The sequence below is a fragment of the Condylura cristata genome, unplaced genomic scaffold (assembly GCF_000260355.1).
Source record: "Condylura cristata isolate star-nosed mole 26May11 unplaced genomic scaffold, ConCri1.0 scaffold00024, whole genome shotgun sequence".
Lineage (NCBI taxonomy): Eukaryota > Metazoa > Chordata > Mammalia > Eulipotyphla > Talpidae > Condylura > Condylura cristata.
The window spans coordinates 5,315,243-5,340,085 of NW_004567125.1; the positions used below are offsets into that span (position 1 = coordinate 5,315,243).

At 44.3% G+C, this 24,843-nt stretch overlaps 1 protein-coding gene across 1 annotated transcript in view; it reads left to right on the forward strand.

The window, feature by feature from the left end:
* WBSCR17 (Williams-Beuren syndrome chromosome region 17) overlaps positions 1 to 24,843 on the forward strand; it is a 371,100-nt gene that overhangs the window by 257,516 nt on the left and 88,741 nt on the right. The gene's annotated exons all lie outside the window — the stretch shown is intronic.

The following is a 24,843-nucleotide window of genomic DNA, read 5'->3' on the forward strand; positions in this document are numbered from 1 at the left end:
AAGTAAACACTGATGATCTATATATATATAGATGTGTATTAGTGATAATATGTAGTTACAAAGTTGAGGCTCAGTGTTAAGTAAACACTGATGATTTTGTAGTATGCACCTTGATTTTTGACTTCTGGCTTACAGAATTTTGAGAAGATAGATTTCTGTTGTAAGTTCGCACTAGGCAGTCCTAGGAAACATATATGCATATGTATGTATGTATACATATATATAGTGATATGTATTAGTAATAATATATAGCTACAAATTTGAGGCTGAGCTGTTAAATTAACATTGATGATTTTGTACTTAAAATACTTAACATAGTAAAAGTATTTAAAGGGAAGAGAACATTCTAACGGTGTTTTCAGACAAATCATATTTCAGGACTTCACTTGAAACTCTGGAGAGGAGAGGTTGGCAACGCTATTCCAGGCACGAAGCTCCCCAGGAGGGATGAAATGGGCTCTCACTCCTTTGGCTGTAGTAGGTGAGCAGCACATGCAAGGCAACTTCGTCCCCTTCACTTTCAGGCTTCAGCAGAGATCAAGGACCTAGAACTCTGCTTCCAGCTTTCCCGTCAAACTGATAAGACAGGGCAGAATGCAGAGCAAAAGTGTCTGGAAGAAATCATCAATTAACCTAATAAAATTGATTTAAAGGCCTTTAAACTTGCGAGCAAATTCAGTGCCTGTGAAAGATCTTTCTAGTCCCTTGAAGTGATGAAATAAAACGATCAATCGCCCTTATCAACCTCCCTTTTTTGGTAATGTGGTGGCAGGAACAGTTTCTCCACTGTCAAATTAACCCTCATTTTATAAAGGGTTTTCTCAGGCTCTTCTCTACTGGCTGAGCTCAGGAGCTGAGTCTGGGGCGGCTCCTCCCTCACTAGCTTCACACTTAGTGACTGTGAGACAGGAGGGAGCAGGGCAGGACCAGCAGTGGCTACTGGCTGCCCTTTCTGCAGGGGCTGTGTGGGCCCTTGGCATGGGGAAGTCTTCTTGGAGTCTGAGTTATTTAAAAGTTGTCTGATTTATAAAAACAGAAAAATGTTCATCAGAAGAAAATCAGCCCACTGAAAATTCTTTCAGTTAAAAATCCCTCTTCTCACTCCCATCCTCTGGATGGTTGGGTGTGCAAACTTGCAGGCCCCACTCTTTCTGCATTTGCTAAAATGCATGTGTGTGCATGTGTGGGATTTAAGATCCCACCTGGCAGATGTGTTGGATCCCAATAACTTACAAATTTGAGCTATCAGAATAGCTCATCCATGCGACGCCTTTTACATAAACCCAATAAAGTTTATTCCCAGCAGTATTTCTGTGGCACCTATGAGTGTATCATTCATATTACTCAGTAACTTGCTTTTTTCCCCCAGAATTCACCAAGGACACAGATCCATATCTGGAATCCCTATCCGGGTCCCACTCACAGCCCCCATTGCCTGTGCCACATGGGCACTGTTTGACCCTTTTCAGTCCCTGACACCTTGGGGAGGCAGAAGCTGGCGCCAGAGCAGCTTCCTGTGAATCCTCATGGAGAAGCCCAGTGAAATCAAGTACATGTGTGCAGCAGGAATGGGAAGTTCAACTTAATTACAAATGTGACCACTCGAGACCTGCACGCTCCCTGAATTACGGCTGCTTTCTCATGAATACACATGGAGGCCCTTTTCAGCACAGACTTCTTTGAGCGGAAGAGTTGCTGAAGGAAATGTGTCCTAATCAGGTCCATTCATTCATTATAACCCAACAAATATTTATAGAGCCCTTACTAAGTGAAAGTCATTGTGCTAAATACTGTTGCTTCGCAAGGGGATGGAAACATGGATGCATTTAGAGCAGGAGAACTAGATGGTATAGGTGAATCCCTGTAATCACTAGCCATAAATGTCTGCAGAGGTGAGGAGCAAGATTTCTTAGAGAACAGAAGAGACAGAAATCGCTCCCCCTTTGCTGTCGGTTGCTCTGGAAATATGGGAGAAGCCTCTCTTCTTTAATAAAAGGTAATGATAATCTAAAGAAGGTTATTGAAATTGTCAAGGATGTCGCTGAAACAGGGCACATAGACTGCATTCTACTTTCCTTGCCCTTTTGAGAATTAAAATATACAGCACATATTTTGCAAGCAGATTTACCCAGACTCCTCTGCCAAGGTTAATGAATCCAGAGCCTCATCAGATTTAAGATCCCACCTGGCAGATGTGTTGAATCCCAATAACTTATAAATTTGAGCTATCAGAATAGAGAAATCAAGCTTGTTTGGTGTGGGAGGGCTTCTCTGGAGCTAGTTTGTTTCAGTGTGTCTATGGGGGAAATGCTTGACCTTTGAGAAAGAGAAGCCCACACTCAAAAAGAATTTCATTTTTCCTTGTCCTTTGGCCAAAGAACTTCAGTAACCCTTGGTTGAATTACGATTTTAACCCATGACTGAGAGTGTATTTTTCAACTTGCGCCCTGCCTGTGAAAGTGACCCTGACATAGTTCCCATCTAGTTAATTCCCCCCTAGCTCATGGAGGAAATGAATGATGCATTGTCCCTCCCACCCCAAATGATGAAGGCCAGGGTGGTAGGAATTTGTTCTGAGAACTGGCTGCAATCAACAATCCACCTTTTTTTGCAAGTCAGCCCAATTTGATCTTCCATCCTCTGCAGCTGCAGCATTAGCCTTCCCAAGCAGATAGAGGAAACTTGCAAAGACAAGGAAGAAAAGTTGTTTTGTGGTGCTGGCTGGAGGGCTTGATTTAGACCTGTGAAGACCCAGTTAATTTTGCAAAATGTCCTCCTTTGGTATCCCTGTTGTCATCTGCTATCCCCTGAATGTATATACACTCTCCCTAAATCCATATGTTGAAATCCTGATGCTACATGTGATAGCTTTAGGAGGTGGGGACTTTGGGAGATAAATAAGTCACGAAGGTTGGCCCTTCATGAAAGATGCTGACGCCCTTATGAAAGAGACCGAGAGAGCACGCTCGTACCTCCTACCCTCTGAGGACACAGCAGGAAGCCTGCCACCTGCAGAGGCATCCTCCACCATGCTAGCCCCCAGATCCCAGATGTCCAGCCCCCAGGACTGTGAGGAAAACTTTTGTTGCTTGAAAACTGCCTAGTCAATGGTGTCAGGGGTTATAGGGGCCCATAATGGAGTAGGACAGCATCTCTCCTTCATCCAGGTGAATTTTCATCCAGAGGGAAGGCTCTTGGATTCTGAACATTCTAAAGACTTCAATGGATGTTCAGATTCCTCATCGATGAGCTCTATGATTTTGCACAAATCCCTTCAACCTCTCTCTGAGCTGCCATTCTGTCTTCTGTAAAATGAGTAATTTAGTATCTGCTCTTCCACCACAATCATTTTGAGGATCAAATTAACTTCAAAAGCTTTGTTTATCAATGATAGTTTTATTTGAATACAGAACAGTTCATAAACTCCATTGTTGCTGGCCAGAGAGAGGAAGGCCTCTGGCTCCCATCGCTGGCTGGTGTCTGCCTGATGGGATCCAGCTCCCCCATCTTTCCATGTCTCCTGTGTGTTTTCATCTCTAGATAGATGAACATTCTTTCCATCCATCTCTCTCTGCTCATTCTTCCTCTCCTTACCAATGTATAATCCACTGTTTGACTTAACTGTTCTGATTTCAAAAACCAGATTTTCCTTTCTAGGCAAATCCGTTTTTGTTTGTTTTTTTCCCCCCACATCCACTTTATTTTTCACTGTCTTGTTCTTCTGAGTGTTTGTTTATGCATTTAGTAATTTTGAATTAAAATAAAAATTACATTTTTATTTAGGGTCTCTAGCTGACAGCTGGCTGAGGCTCTCAGGGCTCTCTGCCTCTCACCTCCGTGGCATGTTTCCTGTGTTGGTAATTCCATGATTAATTTCTGGGTAGGGATTCAGAGTTGTATGAGTCTGGGGTGAATGCATGTCCCTCCAGTGAGGTTTGTTTGCATTTGCTTTAGTCAGTCACACCTGGGTGTCATTAGCTGTGGACTATTTTTTACAGAAATTTCTAGACTTGGCATTTTTTAAAGATTTATTTATTTGTGTATACAAAACTGGAGTACAGGCCAGAGGTGCAGGGGCGGTGAGAGGATTCACCAGAGACAGAGTGGGGAGCAGAACAGGCTGACTGACAAAGTACACTGCTGAGGGGAGCAGCTGGCGGGTCAGGAGAGGTCTGCTGCACCATGTGGGTCACCTCCAGGGTGGGGATCGAACTCATGCTGAAGTGGCTTTAGCTTCTTAGTGCTGTGCTTTAACCTGCTGCACCACCAGGGAAGGCCCAGCATTTCTTTCTTTCTTTCTTTCTTTTTGTAAAAAAGATTTATTTATGTATGCATACAGGACTGGGGTGCAGGCCAGAGGACAGAGGAGCAGGGGCAGCGAGAGGATTCATCAGAGACAGAGTGGGGAGCAGGACAGGCAGATCGATGAAGTACACTGCTGAGGGGAGCAGCAGGTGGGTCAAGAGAGGTTTGCGGCACCATGTGGATCAGCTCTGGGGCTGGGATCAAATTCACACTGAAGTAGCTGCAGCTGTCTTGCAGTGCTGTGCTCTAACCCGCTGCACCATCAGGGAGGGCCCGACTTCTGGTTTCTTAACTTGGCAACTAATGTAAGCCAAAATCTTAAGGCACTTTAGACCCTGAGAACCATTCTCAGGGATACTTCATTTCATGCCCGGAGTTCCAGAGGACACAGACAGAGTTCCTGGTATTTCCTTGAGGCTTGTATTTAAGCCAGATCTTCTGAGTTTAGACAGCCCATGTGATTACCACAGCAAACATTCAGGGAGACCCACAATGGTGTCTTTGCCGTGTTAGAACAAGGCATTCACATTCTGTGGATGTTAATGTGTCGACTTTTCAAAAAGCTGGACCCTAAGACTGGACCAGTTTCCTCCTCTTCACCAAGAAAGAAAGGTGGCCAGGTCTATGGAGTGAGTTGCACCTAGAAAACCCAAGTGCAAAAGGCCTAAGAAAAGGTTGCTGTTGGGTGTGGAGTGAGCTGAGAATGTGTCTCATTCCTTCAAAAAAAACCAAAAAACAAAAAGTGAAAAAATCTCCCAGTTTCCTTGAATTTGAAACGTTTCCGCAGTTCTCTCATTAAATCAATTCTCAACATATTAGCCACATAAGTGATCTTTAGAGACCATTGTTGTCTGATCTACTCCTTCTGGACATGGTTGTAAGAATCCAAAGGAATGGCAAGTATGTCCAGGGCTAACGGCCTCTGTCCCAGCCTGGTGCGGTAACAGAGTACAGCTCCCTATAATGTCCCAGCTTCAGAGATGAAACTCAGGCCCTGGAACACCCAGAGTTGGCACCACTGTGGCCTTTTACCCTCCTCCCAGAATCTTCTCCTGGGTACACTTGTCTCCAGTTGGTTACCTGACTGCCTGTCTCTCAACAGAAGAACTGAGGCTTTTATTTTTATCTTTATTTTCTTCTCAAATTCTGTCTCAAACTTCTAATAAGGGGACCTTGACTTCAACCTGCAGAGAAACCCAAGCTTGAAGGAACTGTCAGTGTTTCCATTGATAATGAAAGCAGTTTTCAAAGGATAAAAAGCATACAATAACAGCTATCCCGTATAATGGTTTTTATTACCCAGCCCCTAGCTTTTTCTAAACAATAGATTATTAGCCATATGCAACAGGGGCTGAGGCTAATTGTTTTCTCTGTTTTTCAAATAAGGAAATTAACCACACACAAATGGTTTCTTAAGGACACTGCTATGGCTAATATATTAAGAATTGATTTAGTTGAGAAAACTGTAGAAGAGTTGAAAGGTCAAGGAGACTGGGAGTTTTTTTTGTTCGTTTTGTTTTTGAAGGAATGAGACACATTCTCATCTCACTCCACACCCAACAGCAAACTTTTCTTAGGCCTTTCTTTTGCACTTGGGTTTTCTAGGTCCAGCTGGTTCCACAAGCCAAGTCACACTTTTTTCTTGGTAAGGAGGAGGAAATTGGTCCAAACTTAGAGTCCAGCCCTGGGATCCAGCTTTCCCCATCATTTTCTTAATGACTCAGAACCAAGCATCTCCTGGTCTCTGATCCAGTCATCTGTGAAGGAGCTAGTCCCTGACTGGCCCCCAATTTTAGCATGAGACTCTAGTAAAACAGGGAAGTATGGAAGTGTGCAATCTGGCACAATGGAAAGTGAAAGATGACTGTTAGTGTCCTGTATTGTGTGTGTTGGATCATGTGCAGAAAAAAGGTGATATCGCAGGCTTGGATGGCCCTTGGATGGCATGTAGGAGCTTGCATTTCTGATGAGAGTGGCTCATGACAACTGAACTGTTTGTACAGCAGGTATGAGCCAAGTGCCTGCGGGAGACTGGGTGTTGGTGGATGCTAAGCAGGGGGCCTCCATCGCCGGCCTCCCATCCTCCCCTCCCCTCAACCCTGGGCAATGAGTCTCCCAATAGTCATTAAGGCTGAAGCTCCTCCACTGCTGATTCTTGGTACCCAAGCTTCCAGCCACTGAATGGTACGGACACAGGCCCAGCACTGGGAAAGGAGCAAGGCAACCATTTCCCCATCCAGGAGCCTGGGATCAGGGTGGAGACACAAAGGAATAATGAAAAACAATAATACACTCACCAAGGGAATGCTAGAGACACTGTATTCTATGCTACGCTAAGCAAGTCTAAGGACTCATGGAGTCGGCTGGGCTGAAGCTAACTCCATAAAGGATGAGGACTTGGATATGAGGCAGCAGGGGATTATGGGAAGCACAATCACCCTTGGCCTTTAAGTGAGGGACAGAAGATTCACAGAGGGGACTGTAGCAAATGAGTTTGGAAAATTGGGAAGCGGACAGTCTTAGTGAACCTTGATGATTTCTGAGAATTTAGGACCCATCAGGCAGGTGTGGTGCAGGCCCTGAAAGCTAGCATGGCGTGCCCTTTGGAAGGAGACTGCCTTGACTTTCACCAGCAGCCCTATTTTAGGTTTTGGATGATGCTCTGCGACAGAGCCAGCTGGTCTCACTGTGCTTAGAAGTGGTGTCTGGCCTCTTCCTCAGTACAGACACTTTGCAAAGGAATGACTTCATTAAAGAAAAGTCAGCAAAAGTCCTGTTCCTGTAGAGTATTGCTTAATTACATGTGTTACATCTCTGTGTAATTATCAGCTAATCAGCCTTCCAAGGAAATAACTTCACTTGCAGTTTTATTTCACTGAGCCAGGAAGCAAATGAAGATGTGTGAGAATCCATTTTTGCTTCTGAGCTTCTGGGGCTTTTGGATATAGCAAAGCTCCTTGCCTGCCTCTGGGCCCTCAAAACCACATGGCCTCCCCATGTGAATTCTTTCTCAGGCCACTGTCACTGGAAGGCCGGGTTTCACAGTGTCCTGACCAGGGCTCTTCTTCTCTCTGGCTACCTGCTCATATGTTTGATTCTGAGGGGAACTCCAGAGACTTAGACCCACTTGGGTTGAGGAAGGGTTAGAAGACCTTCTAACTCTGCTCAGGTAATACCATTTATTGCCTGTATTTCAGCATATAAAACTCAATATATATTGTTTAAAACATAATAATCAGAAGGTGATACATACAAAATAACTACTGGCCCCAATTTGAAATTGAGAACAACAGTGATTGCTGATATTGGGTTTTAAATAAAGATAACCATGAATTCCTTAACACTGTGGAAATTACCAAACTATAATTACCTGTTTAATGCTCGACACTACTAACAAGACTGTATGTTCAATGAGAACTAAGACTGTTTCCTGGCACTTATCACTGTACCTGGCACACAAGTCCACCTTCAATAAATATTTACTGAATGAATGAAAAAAAAGATAACCAAAACCCTTTTACTAATTATAAAAGCCAACAGTCTTGTGGTATAAGCGTGAAAAAAGATTTAAAGAAGAAATAAAAGTAACTCACAACCTTACAACCTATATATAAATGAAATGATTGGCAACATTTAGCAACCTCCTATTATTATATATATATATTTAAATAGAGATCATACATAGATTCAGTTATATTTGTACTTTTTTCATTAGCATTATGACATGAACATTTCCTTAAATCAGTCAGTGTTTTTTTTTTTTTAATTTTATTTCATTTATTCATACAGAACTGGGGTACAGGCCAGAGATGCGGAGGGTGAGAGGATTCACCAGACACAGAGTGGGGTACAGAACAGGCAGATCTACGAAGTACACTGCTGAGGGGAGCAGCGGGCAGGTCAGGAGAGGTCTGCCACACCATGTGGTCACCTCCGGGGCAGGCGGGAATCGAACTCATGCGGAAGTGGCTCTAGATTCTCAGTGCTGTGCTTTAACCCGCTGCGCCACCAGGGAGGGCCAATCAGTCAGTGTTTTTAATAATGCTGTCTTAATAGCTGCATTCATCTTACCATAGGGATACACCAACATGCATTTTAACTCTCCTAGAGAAGTTCAGAAGTCTTAGTATTTCTCTGTGATAAATAACATCTTCATTGAAGTTCTTATGTAGACAATTTAATCTGATTATTTCTCTTTATATCCCCCTCTGCTTGTAAGATTTCATCTCTCTTTTATTTCAATTTCAATATGATGTGTCCAAGTGTGTATTTTTTTTTGAACTTCTATTTCTTCAGATGTGTTGGGCTACTTAAATCTCTGAGTTGATGTATGTCCTGAGTCCTAGGACATTCTTTGTTGTTACACTTCTTTCTCCTCTTCTGGTATTTCACAGACCTGTGTCAGACTACATCACTATATTCTCTATCAGCTATACTCTCTTACATCTTTTCCATCTTCTTATCTATTTGTGCTTAATTCTGGTAGTTACTTCTCTCCTATCTTCTATTTCAATAATACTATTTTCAGCTATGTCTAATCTAAGCTGTTAAACTCTACTTTGAGTTTTTAATTTTAGTTACTCAATACTAATTCTAGATTTTTTGTATTTTTCAAATCTGATGTGTCACTATATAATTTCCCTGTTAGATCTTTAAACTTGTTTGTTTCCTAAACAGAAAACAACTTTGCAATTAGCATTGATAGTTCGGATATAGAGAGGTCTTTTTGCCTCCTTTTCCTTTGTCTTTTATTTCCAGAAGTCTGACTTTTGATATTGTGACTCATGATGCTTCTGATTATCTTTGATTATATGTTAACAGTAGTATTTTGAACATTTATTTATAGAACTGTTTTGAAAGCTAAAATAATACTACCTGCCTCTAATGAAGAGGTCTGTTTACATCTATCAGGATCATGGAAGTTCTAGCACCCTTTGTACCCTTAATCTAAATTCAAAATTCAAGGTTCTCAGAGCCATCCAGATGAAATGAAGTGAAGCTGCAGTTTGTGAGAGGTAGATTGGTTTCTAAGATATAGTTGCTCTTGGGGACACCTTTTCTGTATCTTAGCCAAAACTGGAGAATGATTTCTCAGTTTTCCCATCATTACTAGACAATGAACTCCAAATTTTTAATTCCCAGCTCTTCTAAGGTTGCTATGAAAATAAACTCAAAAGTGGGGTTCAGCTTGTCAATTCCCCTTTCTGGTCTGATATTTACTTCTGAGCAGAAATAAATCCAGTGTATGACTTCTCTCTCTTTGTTTCCCTCTCAGCCAGATCTCAACTCAATAATTTTATTGTGTTTATTTTTAATTGTTTTATTAAGATTTTAAAATATTTTTATCCAGTTTCTTTCATTATTTTCAGCTGATGAGTTATCTAAATCACATGACATAGGAGCAGAAATCATTATTCTTTTCTAGTATAAATTTTTAGGCTTGGAGTTTCTAGGTATGACACATGTGTATTTTTAGAACTCATGAGAAATATTACTAAATTACTTTCCAGAAAAGTATTTTACCTTATGTGACTTTTTTTTGTGCTTTTTCTCTCCTCATTTTCTGTTGGTGTCCTAGAGTCAATTCATTCTTACAAGTATTTTAAAACCTGTAGCAGGTTTTAAATTGCAGTTGCAAGTCAAATGTAAAAACTGTTGATTTTACTTTTCCATATTCCAATTCAATTTGTTCTCTAGCCCTCATTTTCACTAATGATGGAAAAGAAAACTAATCTTGTCATTTCAAGGTAACTCGATTTTTTCCAATTGAAAACTCCATCTCTTTGAAATCAATTGCTTAGTTAAATTGGGATTAAACAGCCTATGCTTTGTAAAAGTTTCATTTCTCCCTTGAAGACTTTCCTTCTCCAGCTTCCCCTGTTGAATAGCTTTTAGGCACAGGAAGACCTGGCACTGTACCATGCAAGAGGGAGGTGACTGGGTTGCAGTTCTTTTCTGGAAACATCCTGCTGCTTTGTCTCATATCCACTATCTTCAGTATTCACTGCTAATGCCCTTCTCCCTGACACTGAGCTCTTGAAACAATATCTACCCAGACTGTGCCCCCAGCTCTGACTTCTGTTATGATCTACCCTGTGCAGTCTTTTACCACCACCCCCTTGGGGATGCAGTCAGGACTTTCTGATGCCAGGCTCTGGCCCCAGTGGGCATTAGAGCACTCGTGTAGACCTTCTTTCTGCCTAAACATTGCTCTACACTTCTGCCGCTGCTGCCTGGGCACTTTATAAGACATTCTGCTTCCTACCGAGGCCAGGGCAATAAGCAAAGTATCACCTCTTTTTCCATCCTGGCCTCAAATCTGCTTTCAGGATTTCTGTCCTCACACCCTGAGAAGTAGAACTTGGCTAAAACTATCTCAAGAAAGTTGTGTCCTCAGATCTATTTCTACCTTTCTACTCTCTTCTGATGTTGCCCAGGAAGAATTAATTTCCTTTAAGAACAGGAAATATCCCAGGTGTGTATATGTATATATATGTGTGTGTATATATATATATACACATATATATGTGTATATATATATGTATATGTATATACGTATGTATATATATACGTATATACATATACATATACATATACACATATACACACATACACACACACACACTCACACACACACACACACACATATATATATATGGCCCTCCCTGGTGGTGCAGCAGGTTAAAAAGCGCAGCACTAAGAAGCTAAAGCCGGCCCTCCCTGGTGGTACAGTGGGTTAAAGCACAGCACTGAGAATCTAAAGCCGCTTCCGCATGAGTTCGATTCCCGCCTGCCCTGGAGGTGACTACATGGCGTGTCAGACCTCTCCTGACCCGCCTGCTGCTCCCCTCAGCAGTGTACTTCATCGATCTGCCTGTTCTGCTCCCCACTCTGTCTCTGGTGAAGCCTCTCACCACCCCTGAGCCTTTGGCCCGTACCCCAGTTCTGTATGCACAAATAAATAAAAAAAAAAAAAAAAAAAAAGCTAAAGCCATTTCAGCAAGAATTCGATCCCTGTCCCCAGAGGTGACCCACATGGCGCGGTAGACCAGCCTGCTGCTTCCCTCAGCAATGTACTTTGTTGATCTGTCTGTTCTGCTCCCTACTCTGCCTCTGGTGAATCCTCTCACTGTCCCTGCACCTCTGGCCTGTACTCAGTTCTGTATGCATAAATAAATAAGAATCTTTAAAAACTATATAAAAATTAACTGTACACCAATGGGGTGAGTGTCTGGGAATGAGCACACATAATTTTTCAAAATTCCCCAGGTGGTCCCAGGGGAGCTGGCATGGAGACCCACGGGGTAGTCACAATGTCCACCTTCTTCTGCCTTGGCCTGACTAACCTCTGTCAAACGTCAAGCTATATTTGGAATTTAGAAGATAGTTTTCTCTGGTGCTTGTTTCTTGTATTTGAAATGCTGACTTTGAGACTATTTCAGAAGTCAGCTTCAAGAGCTGATTTTATACTCACAACCCAAATTATCATCTTCTTTTCTTCCTAACTCAGACAATCTTAACCCATCTCAAAGTGGTGACTGTGTCTGGATGAAATAAATTCAAAATGGAGAAGTCCACTCATTTATTTCAATATATATTCTTCTATTTGACTACTTTCTGAACACTGTCTTACTACTGGCGAGTCAGGGAGAAAAAATTTCCTCCCACCCTCGCCTTCTTCTGGCTGGCCTCATAATTGAACCAGTAGAAGCAAGACTAGCAGGAAAAAGAATCAATTTTGTAATAGAGGTATCATGAGTATAGGATCTATAGGATCTAGGTGAAAGCAGTCAGTTTATACACATTTTTTTAATTGCCAATAAATTTGTGAAACAAAGAAACTTTAGACTTGAACGCTAATTAGCAAGCCATAAAGCAGAATTTGTTAACAGCAACTTCTCAGCCCTGCATTCTGATTTCTAGCTATAAGAAGGCCTGTGTATCTGCTGGTGCAGGGAAGTTACATTTTTTAAATAGATTTATTTATTTATGCACAGAGAGCTGGGGTACAGGCCAGAGGTGCAGGGGCAGTGAGAGGATTCACCAGAGACAGAGTGGGGAGCAGAATAGGCAGATGGATGAAGTACACTGCTGAGGGGAGCAGCAGTCGGGTCAGGAGAGGTCTGTTGGGCCATACAGATCACCTCTGGGGCCTGGGATCGAACTCGTGCTGAAGTGGCTTTAGCTTCTTAGTACTGTTCTTTAACCCGCTGTGCCATCAGGGAAGGGTACCTTTTATGTGGGAGATTTAGAGTTAGTGTGTGCTTCTTGTGCCAGCTGTTTCTCCAGCAACTTTAATTTTAAATAATCAATATGCCATTTTGGCATATTGGGGAGGAAACACGATTATCTAACCCTTAACTAAGCAAGGTCACCAGAAAGCTGTGTTCTTACTTTGACTTCATTTTGGTCTTGGAAACCATTGTTCTCATCATGTGGTACTTGGGTAAACACCCTGGGCAATGCTGAAGAGTTTGAAGAAACAGATCTGCAGAGCTTATTACTGAAGTGGTATTAAAAGGAGACTGTTTACCAAGTTATTTGGTAGAGAAATTTCTCTTGGGTCTTCATGGCTTTTTTGAAAATCTATTAGACAGTATAGGCCATTCTAGTGGCTCTGTTTGCAGTGACTATGGGGGAATTTTAGAGCTGAATTTGGGGCTCACCTTTATTAAGTAAACATTTGTACTGTTGATCTATAAAAATAAAACAGCTGGTTGTCTTACCAGCAAAAATGATTTTTTGGGGAATGGCAGAGGAATTATAATTTGGAAAATGCAATCTACGGAGGACATAGGCAAATCTGAGAACAAAAAGGAGATTTCCTTTCATAGAGGAAAAAAGGAGGTGGGTGGGGGCTTTTTAAATGAAAGTCCAATGGAAGAGAATCAGAGTTGAAGCTGGTGACAGCTCTTCATTGATTGGGCTGTAGCACTTCCTATTGGTGAAGCTGTTGCTAGGCAGGAAAAATTTCCCTTTGGGATAGGAAGTAGACTTCTTTCTGTAGGGAAGTATAGGGCTATCCTCCTTCCTATTGTATGCAAATGAGAGTGAATGCCTACAAGTGACAGTGAGCAGCGATAATGGGTAGCAGCTACCTCTCCAGGTCTTCACAACTCCAAATATATTAATTTGCACAGTGAAATATATTAATTTGCACAGTGCACTGAGCTCTCCCTTAGTGTCATCTTTCTCATTTCTTTTTTGTCCTCTTGTTCTCATTTACTTCTTTTATTTTACCCCACAGGTCTACATATATAAAGGCTATTCTGAAACCTGAGCTGAAAAGTCTCACTATGCACAAATCTCAACACTATCTCTTTTGTAGGACAAGAAAAGTAATTTCCCCTCCACTTTTCTAGGTTCTTAGCTAAGAAACCCCCCCAAAAAAAAGATAGATTAATAACACAAAGACCAAAATAAAGTTTAAGGATATGTGTACCTCCTATGTCTACTTGGGAGATACCTAGGAACACTGAGTTAACTGTCTGGAATGGCCCATGCTACCACTGTTCAGCAAAAGACCAAGCAAACTTGTTGGAGAGTGGGGAGGTCTGGTTGTGGGAGGTTACCAGGAAAAGGAAAGTAAACTGAAGGAACTTTCTTAGTAGATTTCAATTTGCGTCCTTCAAGATTGATACAAATATTTAGGTCCCAAAGGAAATCCCTACCCTGCTGGGTTCTTCTGGACTTGCAAAAAATCAGACAAACATCAGACAGGCTGATAAGACAAAAAGTCAAAAAGAAATTTAATATCAACACGCATACCTCCTGTACACTTGAGGGCAACTCAGCCTGACTATACCTCAGCATGTGACTTCAGACCGAACTCTTAAGTAGTTTGGCTTTGGTAGAGGACTTGAATGTAGGGAAGTTTAGCAGTTAGGGAACTTACCAGGGAAGGCACAGTAGACAAATGTAGGCAAGCTTAACCTCTACCTTCTCCACTGGAAGGGCTGAAGAAGAGTAGGTTTTTCTGGTACAACCCTTACAGAAGTTTGCCTGCATATATCTTTTTTTCGCAAGCTACCTCCATTAGGCCTTCAGATCCACTTCCATGAAATCAACCTTTTGCCAACCTTTAGCATCATGTAAGACATTAAAGAGTATTTAGCCTGTAAGTTTTTTTTTTTTTTAAGCCTGTAAAGTTTTAAATTAAAATCCATTGTGCGTCTGTCTTAGGACTTCAGAACTCAAATAGGCAAGAAATGAAGCAGTAGGACCAGTGGGGATGGGTAGAGCATTTCTAAGTATAAGACATGGGGCAAGAATCCATGTTGAGACAAGACAGATCTTAAATCTCTTATTTTGAAGGGTTTTAACCAAGAGGATCTTATGCCCAAATTTATAATCTAGATGGAGGTGCTTTTAGGTATGTAATATCAGTGTAAGAAGAATAGTCCCTACTGGGACTTTTAATCCTCCTAGACTAACACACTAGTGCCAAAGTAAAGGGAATGAGTCTAGAAAAATAAACTGTAGGGTATGATGTAGGTTCTAAGAGGTCCCTTGTCTTCCTGGTTTACCTACTTAGCCCCAGTGCTCAACATAAAATGTAGATCCAACATATTCTCAGGGGGTTGGGGGGAGCAGATTTTTGTCCCTCCCCTCCCCCCAAGGAGTTGAAGAATTCACTCAGCTATAAGTCAGAGTTTTATCTGCAAATGAGCAAGGCTTTCTTTGAGATCCTCAGTGAATTGTGACCAGCAAGCACCACCTCACAGTTTAACACTGTTGGGGGAAAAATAGAAAATTTACATAGGCAGAAATGCCTCCTATAGGTAAACTAATAAAATTCTTTAAAGGGAGAATGAAAAAACATGCATGCTAGTAAAGGCAAAACATATTGTTCTCTCGGAATCCCAAACCTGAAAGTGTTTACGAGGCTCTGGGGAGGCTTGGCCCATCCCTCTAGCCTCCTTAACCCAAGCGTCAGGATGCTGGTGCATCAAAGCTGTTGGGCTGAACCAGCATGTTTTACTCTCCTTATGGCCTCTGACATGCTTTTGATGTTTGTTTTATTAATGTTCATTTGGTGATTTCTCAATCATCTGCACAATATGTGCGTACGTGCGTGCGTGTGTACGTGCGTGCGTGTGTGCGTGCGTGTGTGCGTACGTGCATGGGTGGGGGGGTGTGAGAGAGAAAGAGGAAGGGGAGGAGGGAAGGAGGGAAGGAGGAAGACAAGGGAGGGAAACTGGTTGATAATGGTTTAATATGTTACCACTCCTTTGGAAACTGTGCTTTTTCACAAAAGTCGTCTTCAAAGTATTGTTTGTAAATCAGTTTCTCAAGCCTAAAGGAAATATGATTAGCAAAGAACAAAAGTGTTATGCTGAGAAAATTACTTGTAGGAAACATCTTCCTGGAGTTTCGATATGGTCTGTTTGAATAAAACAAGCCCAGGCAAAATCAGTCAGCCAAGGAAATGCGCTGGAGACTGGCGACTTCATCCCCACTGGCATTTTCTGCATCTGTGAAAAATCACACTCCAGAGAGATGAGCGCTTTCTTTATCCTCCACAAGGAAAGGCTCTTAATACGCAGACAGTTCCCTTCCCAATCTGGAGGAAGTTGTTGTTTCAACGTGAATTATCTTTTCAGCAACAGAAGGGAAAGTGCTACCTCCATTTAACAGGCGAAACACTGGCCTTTGGGTCCTATTTTCTTGTGAGATATTTGTGTGCTGGATACAGCGTTTGATTTTTAAAAAGGCAGTGGTACTTACCCTTTTGGTATTTATATGTATAGCAGAGGCAAATGGAACTTTGAGTATTAAATTACACTACTGTGTCAGTTGAGAATTCTGTGCAAGCCAGCCAACTCCTTCCCCAAAATTGTATTTTTAGTGTTTAGCAGCTGCAAGTTCCCAGAAATTTTCAAAGCGGGACCACTTATTCCACCCAGTGCAAGAGTGCTTAGCTGTGGCCAATTTTGAGCCTTCTCTCTCTGGAGGTAGCAGGATACCTAGGAGGAGTGTGGGGTCAGACATGCCCACACTGCTCTGAGTTCCTCACTGAATGTGCCCTTGACCAGTTCACTTAACCTTTAACCTCAGTTTCTGCAGACAGAAAACAAGGAGAGCAACTTTGAGATTTAGAAATAATTACGAATTGTTTTAAGGCAGCACCAGATGCTTATTCATTTGCTGGGCAGGGCGGCTGTTGCCCTGGTGAGGCGGGACCAGCCCGGTTCTCTTCCCTCTCCTGCCACATCGCAGTCATCTCCACACAGCTGTGGCTGTGACAGGGAGGCCGGAAAAGGGCAACTTCTGCATCAGGCACTTTATGTATTTACTAGGAAGTGGTGGGAAAGAACTTACTATGTATGATATTGCAACAGAATGCTCTGAAATAAGTGTATTGTGATTGATCAAGCTTCCTATTGCCAAAGAAGTTGAAGGTGCCGCCCCAGTATCCAGTGCTGGTTGTATTCTGGGGATGGGATTTGCACAAATTCACACAAGGGAGATGCAGGGCAGTCTCCTGCCAGTTTACGGGTGAAGAAGCTGAGTCACAGATGAATGAATGATTTCCCAGGAGGACAGAGGACTTACAAATTGGGGTGCTTGCCTGGAGCCCAGAGGCTGGCTGTCCCCACCTCTCCCTGAGTGAGGACTGTGGTTCTTGTGCCCTTTACGGATATTAAAAGTATTCTGTTGGATATAAAACTAAAATTTTTTGGACCTAATTCTAGACTAATATATTTTTTTAATTTTTTTAAAAGATTTATTTATTTATTCATTCGTACAGAACTGGGGTACAGGCCAGAGATGCGGAGGGTAAAAGGATTCACCAGGGACAGAGTGGGGTGCAGAACAGGCAGATCGATGAAGTACACTGCTGAGGGGAGCAGCGGGCGGGTCAGGAGAGGTCTGCTGCACTGGGGCAGGCAGGGATTGAACTCATGCAGAAGTGGCTTAAGCTTCTTTGTGCTGTGCTTTAACCCACTGCGCCGCCAGGGAGGGGCCTAGACTAATATTTTAACATTCATCTGCATTGTCACATATGTCAATATCTCATTCCTTTTTGAGGTTAAATAATATTCCATTGTGTTTTATATATCACATGTCCATTGTATTATATACTACTTTGCTTATCCATTTACCCATTGGTGGGTGGACATTTGTATTGTTTCGATCTTTAGGTGATAATGAATATTAGTACTAGGAAAATGCAAATATAAATAGCTGTTGATATACAGGAATGTACAGGAATGTTGCTGGAGCAGATACAGGGGGAGGGGGTCAGAATCCCCAGGAACACAGTGTCTAGTGAAAGCTATGTAAGCCAGTGTGAGACCCTAGCTATCCTTCAAAAGAAATGGGGAATCATTGGAGAATTTCTAACAGAGAGACCTAGCCCTCTATGATTTATGTTTCATTCTGGATACTGTGTTGAAAGTTGGTTGAAGGAGAACAATGGTGGACACAGAAGCCAGCTTGAAGGCTTGGACTACATGGCGGCAATCATAGTGATGAGAGGTCATCAGATCTCAGATTTATTTTGAAGATAGAGCCAGTAAGATTGTCTGAGCAAGGCCAACATACAGACTTTTAACTCAGCATTTGAAAGAATGGCTTTGATAATACCTAAGACAGCAGAGACTGTGGTGGGCAGGTTTGAGTGGGAGGGAGATTAAACATTCCATTTCAGCCATATTTGAGGAATCCCTTAGACATAGTGGAGACATTGAGCAGATAATTGAAGATGCCAGACTGGAGGTCAGAGGAAGGATTCAGACTGGAGTGTAAATTTGAAAGTTGTTAGAAGATTACTGGTATTGAAAGCTCTGAGAGCAAATGGGATCACCAAGTGTGGATGGAGAAGAGAAGAGAGTCTCAACTCTGCCTGGATTCCTCCTGCCTGAACATCAATTGTGGAGATTGAAAGAACACCCGGGAAGGCATCCAGGCACATGTGGTGTCCCGGATACCCAGTGAGATCTTGCTTCCAAAGAAAGGATCCAATTGTCAACGGCAGCCAGGAGGCCGTGCTTGACAACTGAGAGTCAACTATTGGACTTAGGAAGAGGAGTCCTCTCTGACCTTGGCAAATGAGCTTGCAGTGGAGAGGTGTGGGCAAAAGCCTGACTGACTGAGCTTAGGAGAGAGGAATCAGAGGCAGTAGGATATAGACAGCTTCCTAAAAGTTTTGCTATAAGAGGGAGCAAAATGTAAGGAGAGAGCAGCATTAAGGGAAATAGGTCAAGAGAGGGATTTACAGGCTACGCCAGCTGCCGGGAGCCACCCAGCCCAGAAGGGAAGCCGATGATGCAGTATTGTTCTGAAATGTACCCAGAAGGATGCAGGCTTGGGACTGACTAATTGGAATTAATTTCAGTAAGTTCAGGGGTGGCCCTCCCTGGTGGCGCAGAGGGTTGAAGCACAGCACAAAGAAGCTTAAGCCACTTCCGCATGAGTTCGATCCCCGCCTGCCCTGGAGGAGATCCACATGGCGCAGCAGACCTCTCCTGACCCGCCCGCTGCTCCCCTCAGCAGTGTACTTCATCGATCTGCCTGTTCTGTACCCTGCTCTGTCTCTGGTGAATCCTCTCACCCTCCGCATCTCTGGCCTGTACCCCAGTTCTGTATGAATAAATAAATAAATCTTAAAAAAAAGAAAATAAGTTCAGGGGTAAAGAACTGTTATCATGACCTGGACTTGGGTGTGGTTAGATTTCACAACAAGAACTCTCCACCCAGCAAGAGCCCAGATACCAAAACCTCACAAGTACAGAAGATAAGAATTTGACAGTTAATATAGGTGTATGCATGGGAAGAGAAACTGCTGGACAAGGCCCTCAAGAAACAAGAGTACAGGTGATGGGGCTGGCTCAACTCAGAGCATGGACAGTTTGGTTATAACAAAAGAAAGGAAGGCGGGTGGCAGGTACTGAGTGGCTGGATATGGGAGGTGGGGAGACTCTGTTTCTTCTTCCTTGGGCAAGTAGGAAGCAAGTGAGAATGAGGAAGGAGGAGGAGGTGATGGAGGTTTGTGGAGGAAGGGAAGGTGTGACAGTCAGGGAGAGCGAGGACCTGTAGCAGACATGAGGGCAGCACTGAGGACCCACTGGACGCTCGAGGTTCTGGATTTAGAGCAGAACCAGCTCCCAGGCTTACATGTTTCTCTAACTGTGTCTGATTGTGTGGTGCAGGTGTGGTGTGGGCAAAGTGTGTTTATCAGCACTAGGTGTTGCCCACTGAGAAGCACACAGTGAGAGGCAGACCAAGGCACCATTGCCACCGCTGACCATGGCTCTGAGCTGGGGAGGAGGGCAGAGAAGACAGAGGGAAGGGAGTCCACTTCAAGGGGTGGGCCCGTGCATCAAGGTGCATCAAGTGGAGTGGAAGGACGAGTGGATCGGGGTACTAGAGGGCCTGAGCCGACGAGGGAAATGGTAAGCAGGAGTAGTTTAGCAGGAGGTACAGACAGACTTTTGTATTCCTATTTTTGTTGAGTTATATTCCATATAAGATAGTTTGTATCTTCGCAACTTTTTTTTTTCCAAAAAAGAAATGTGCTTTGAAGGGTGGGTAGGATTTGGAAGGTTCGAGTGGGCTCGTGGAGGACATTTCCTGGGAAGGAAGCCCAGCTGTGAGGGGGACATGATTCCTGACCACTGTCCAGCCCAGTGTGGCCAGGTCCTAGAATCCACAGGGCAGAGTGCGGGAGCCAAAAACTCCTTAATTTGGGAGAGCATCAGCAGGGGAAATATCTAGAACACAGATGGGCCCTTTGTCACCAGTGAGAATCAGAAGCGCTGACATTGAGGGAGCTTTGCCCACCGTAAAGAGTGCAGGGGCTGCCTCCTCTCCTGGTCGTCTCTCTCTCCCTTTCTCCCCTCTCAGCTGGAACCATTGTGTGTGTTGCATATATTCTGCATAATAGCAACAATAAAAGTGATTATTTTTAATTTCTATTCTTCTCTGTAATGGAGCTATTAGGCTTTGGCAGGTCCCTTAATATGATTATCATTTTTGAATGATTTTGAATTGAAATGTTTGCACTGATGGGACTAATCGCAGTGGAGTTTAAGGAATGAGGCCATAGGCTTACACTCAGCAACGCATCAGCCTTCAAGTGCTACCCACTGTGGCTGGCGTGGCTCGCCAGGTGGCACCTCAGAGAGGGAAGGCCACGCGTCACCCCTTTCCTATTGAACATGAGGACAAGTCTGGTTCCCCCTGCCACCTGCACAGTGGGTCCCAGAGAGGCCCGGTGATGGCCCAGGTGACCTGCTTCTCCCACTCAGGGGGGACAGCTGTGAGCTGTGAGCTCTCCAGCACGCTGGCTGGCCAAGGGGCAGGTAAGGCTGCCTTTTTATGATTTAGTCCCCACCTTCACCAGGTAGACATGAGCCACCTGTTGGGAGGTCTGGGCCTGCAGGATCAGGGTCTGGGTTTAGCAGAGAGGCCACCTCCCAGAGACCCGTGTGCAGGCCCCTTGGCATCCCTGGAGGACGCCTCCTGTCTACCACACAAAGATGTCGAGCAACAGCTCCCATACAAGCTTCTTCACACGCAGCAGATTTCTGACTGTGATCTTTAAGGAACCTTTTCACAGCCACATGGCAACCACGGGTCCCACTTTCATTGCACGTCCCGGCTGCATTAGGACCTCCTGCCCTTCACCGGCAGGTTTGACAGCCCAACGGGGAGGCGGCAGAGTCCCGCTGTGCCAGCTCATGGGGGCCCTCACACCAACCTGGGCAGTGCTGTGACCAGTTTTAATGAGAAGGCACCTGGGCGTCTCTTGGTTCTGGAGTGAGGAGCCCCCGGTTTCTGGTATGGAATCTGGCTGAATATATTTCGCAGAGGCTGGCGCCAGCAGATAGGAAATTGGGGTGACTCCAGCTGCATTCTTCTGTCCTCACCTCCACCACTAGAAAATACCATCCAGATAAAGCCAAGTACATGAAAATATCAGGCTGCCTGGCTGACAAAGGTGTTCCCCAAAGTGCAGCCTGAGTGGGACCTGGAAGAAGCAGCCTGTCTCCCCTCTCCTCCTCTCTCCTCCTCCCCCTGCCTCCCTGTACCCCCTTTTCCTCCCTCCCTCTCTGTTCTCTCCCCTCCTTCTTCCCTTCTTCCTCCTGGCCCCCTCTCCTCCTTCTCCCTCCCCCCATAGCACTCTCCTTCTGTCCTTGGCTTCTGAGTCACTTCAGCTGCTTTGGCCTGAGGCTCACAGCGCCTTTCCCAGCAGAGGCAGTCACCCAGATCTGTTCCTCTCTCGCTGATTCTGCAGTGTCTCAGAACTATCTGTCTGTCAGGACAGGTGCTGGCTCCTGGGAATACAAGGAGTAACTGGAGAGATACGCTGTCCACTCTTAGACCAAACAGTGCCTGGGTAATCGCCCCCCAGGATGGCTTTGCTGGGACGAGCCCCTATTCCTGAGCCCTGGTTTGTAAGTCTGTTCCCTGGCTCAGGCTCCACCCAGGGACCTGCATTTTCTGAAGAGCCACCCAGGTGACCATGATGTAGCGGGGCCTGTGCTAATCTGACACTGGCTTTTTACCCAGAGCTGTGCCCAAAGCCACCTCTTCCAGAATGTTGAAGAAGGTATATATAGATATATCCTCAAGAGGTTAAGAAGTATAGCCTCTTGGGGCAGGACCTTAATTACACCTGCATTTAGGATTGGGAGTTTTCAAACTCTACTCATAGAGTTTGGGGGAGATGGTTGTACTTACCTGAATTTTTCACATGCTGGGTCATTGCTCTATGGAACAGTGCATGGACACCAGTGCTGCTCCCGTTGCCCTTCTCCGCAGATGGTACGGCCGGGCCCGCCTCTGCCTCCAAGCACGTGTGGCGCTGGCATTTCTCCACCACTAGGCTGGACCTGGCTTTGGCTTTCCCAGAATGAATCACCCCTGTGGTTGGCTGCTTTTGGCTGTGCGATAACACACTTGCTCTCCCTGGATCAGGGGTAGGAGGGGAAGCATGTGCCATGGATACCATGTGGTTGCGACCAACAGAGCCCATCTAACACGGTTTAAGGAAGACAGATTTCAGTCAAGGAGGACAGACCGCAAAGATGCAGGGGCTCTCACGTGACTCCAGCAGGGTGCAGAGCCAGGCGTGTCAGCAGATGGGAAACTGAAATCACCCCATAGCCCCACCCCATGGCCTCACCCTCCCCTGCGCATCTGCCTCCTTTCTCTCACAGTCACCCCAGTGCACAGCCCACCAAGCTGCCCCCCACATGGCAGCCTGAGCTCTCTAGATGATTGGGACAGCCAACTCTGGTTCCCAGCACTGTCTCGATTCCAAGTTTCAGGCAAAAGCATACTTCAATTCACTCACTTTGGGATCTGTGCTCATTCCTGGTTCAGTTAGCTGAGGCCAGAGAATAGGCTAGCATGTGCTGTCCCACTGGGTGGACTGCTTCCACACCCCTAGCCCCCTACCCCCACTTCCCCACCCCACCCCCTATCCAAGAATAAGGACAGTGAAGAGTTGCTGTCCCTGGCAGAGCTGGTGGCACAGCTGCACCAGTAGGGGCAGCATCCCTCACACAGTGGCTTATTGGTGTGAGATGGCTGAAAAAAGCATGGCTGGTCCTTGGAACAGGAGGGCAAGAGGACATTGTTTATTGAGCACGTGTTCTGCCCATTGGTGCATTGCACTTCTTTAACGGGGGTTCTTCTCACATAGCATGAGATCCATGGCAGCACCAGCTTTCAAGCACTGCTGCCTCTCCACATGGGTACCACAAGCTCTTTCTTGGAGTCAAACAGTCGGACAGTACAATCAAAGTCAAGCTCAAAATCAGGTGTCCATAGTGAGCTAAGACAGGGCTACAGTTCAATCCCTGGGAATTGCACCAAATAGCTTTGGCCATCCCGAGTTCTGTGGGACATGACTTTTTTGCCCAGATAAGCATTTTGAGAGCCTTTCTACCTTTGCTATGAGATTTTACCAGCTCCTCCATGAAACCCTTTCTGACAAGTACAGTGAAACAGCAGGACCAAAGTCAATTGCTTTGAAATTGGGCCTTGCTTGTGGTGCAGGGGTTAAGTCTCAGCACTATCAAGCCACTGTGGCATTAGTTCAATCCCTGGCCAGGTAGGTGACCTACATGGTGCAACAGACCTCTCCTGACTCACCCACTGCTGCCCTCAGCAGTGTATTTCAATAGATACTCCTGGTCTGCCCCACTCTGTATCTAGTGAATCCTGTCACCCCCTGTACTTCTGGCCTGTAACCCAGCTCTTGTATGCATAAATATGTAAAAATAAATCTTAAAAATAAAGAGCTTTGAAGTTGTCTGGGTCATGAGCTCAGATCAAGTCACTAGGTCCCTACAAGCCTCATCTCTTAAATGGGGATGGCCCTGCCTCTTTCATGGTACTGGGAGTGGGCGGCATTCAAGGTGCATGGAAAACACTTGGTGCTTGTGTTTGCCACATAGCAATTGCTCAATAAATGGCCCCAATAATTATAAGACTATGAACTTCTTGAATGCAGGAAGTCTGTTGGGTGTTAGTCTACACACTACAGCACCAGTGAAATGCCCCAGATGTGGTATGTGCAGAGAAAATATTTGCTCAATGAATTATACAAGAGTAACCATAAAGTCTGGAAATAGAGGTAAAAAGACATAATGAAGGATTTGTTGCACTACACTACAATCCATGATGTAACCCAATAGCATACAGCACAATATGTAATGTGTTATCAATGTGCTGTCCCTCATCAGCAGGGCATGGCTCCATGCTTCCTACAAAATTACAGCAAACATAGTAGATCAATAGAACATTTCCATCCAATCCTGCACATCGCATCCATGATGCAATTGAGCCAACTTGTCTTTCTGGTCTACCTTAGAAGAAATAATCTAGGGGATTAATAAATAGATGCACAAAATGCTATTCTTCTTTTTCCTGACTTTATTGCCATCCTAGAGGTACTTTTCATCTCTCCCTCTTGGTGCCCCTTCTCTGTGGGCTGAGTTTGCTCTATGGTTCATAACTGCCCCAGCGTCGCCCAGTGTCTCCCAGTTTGAGTACCAGCATTTACTTTGGCTCTTGTCCCTTCTCTGAGGATCAGCTACCTGTTCCTTTTTCTCCTGTGAGAACTTGGAGATTTGACCCCTTCCACTTCCCCTTCTGCTCCCTGTAGATCCCATCTCCTTCCTGAGGCAGCTAAAAGATGTTCCTTACCCCTGAGCCTCTTGGAGAGCTTCATAAGTGCTCATTCTATCACACTGCTATCAACAGACATGCAGTGAGAGCTGGTTCGTTTGCAGACACCATAGGCTGTCTGAGACTGACCTTGTGCAAGCTATGAGGGAACTGGGTTGTCCTAGAGGCTTTGGGTCCTCTGGTTTGTCTTAAGCTAAAATTTAGTTTTGTGGAGAGAAGAGTGAAGGAATTTAGGCCTTAAGGGAAGCATCTGGATTCCAGAGTAGAAATCACCTGTTATAGTGGTGTTTATGGAGAGCTTCCAGTACTGATATCTTTTTATTTTTAAAGATTTATTTATTTATTCATACAGAACTGGGGTACAAGCCAGAGATGTGGAGGGTGAGAGGATTC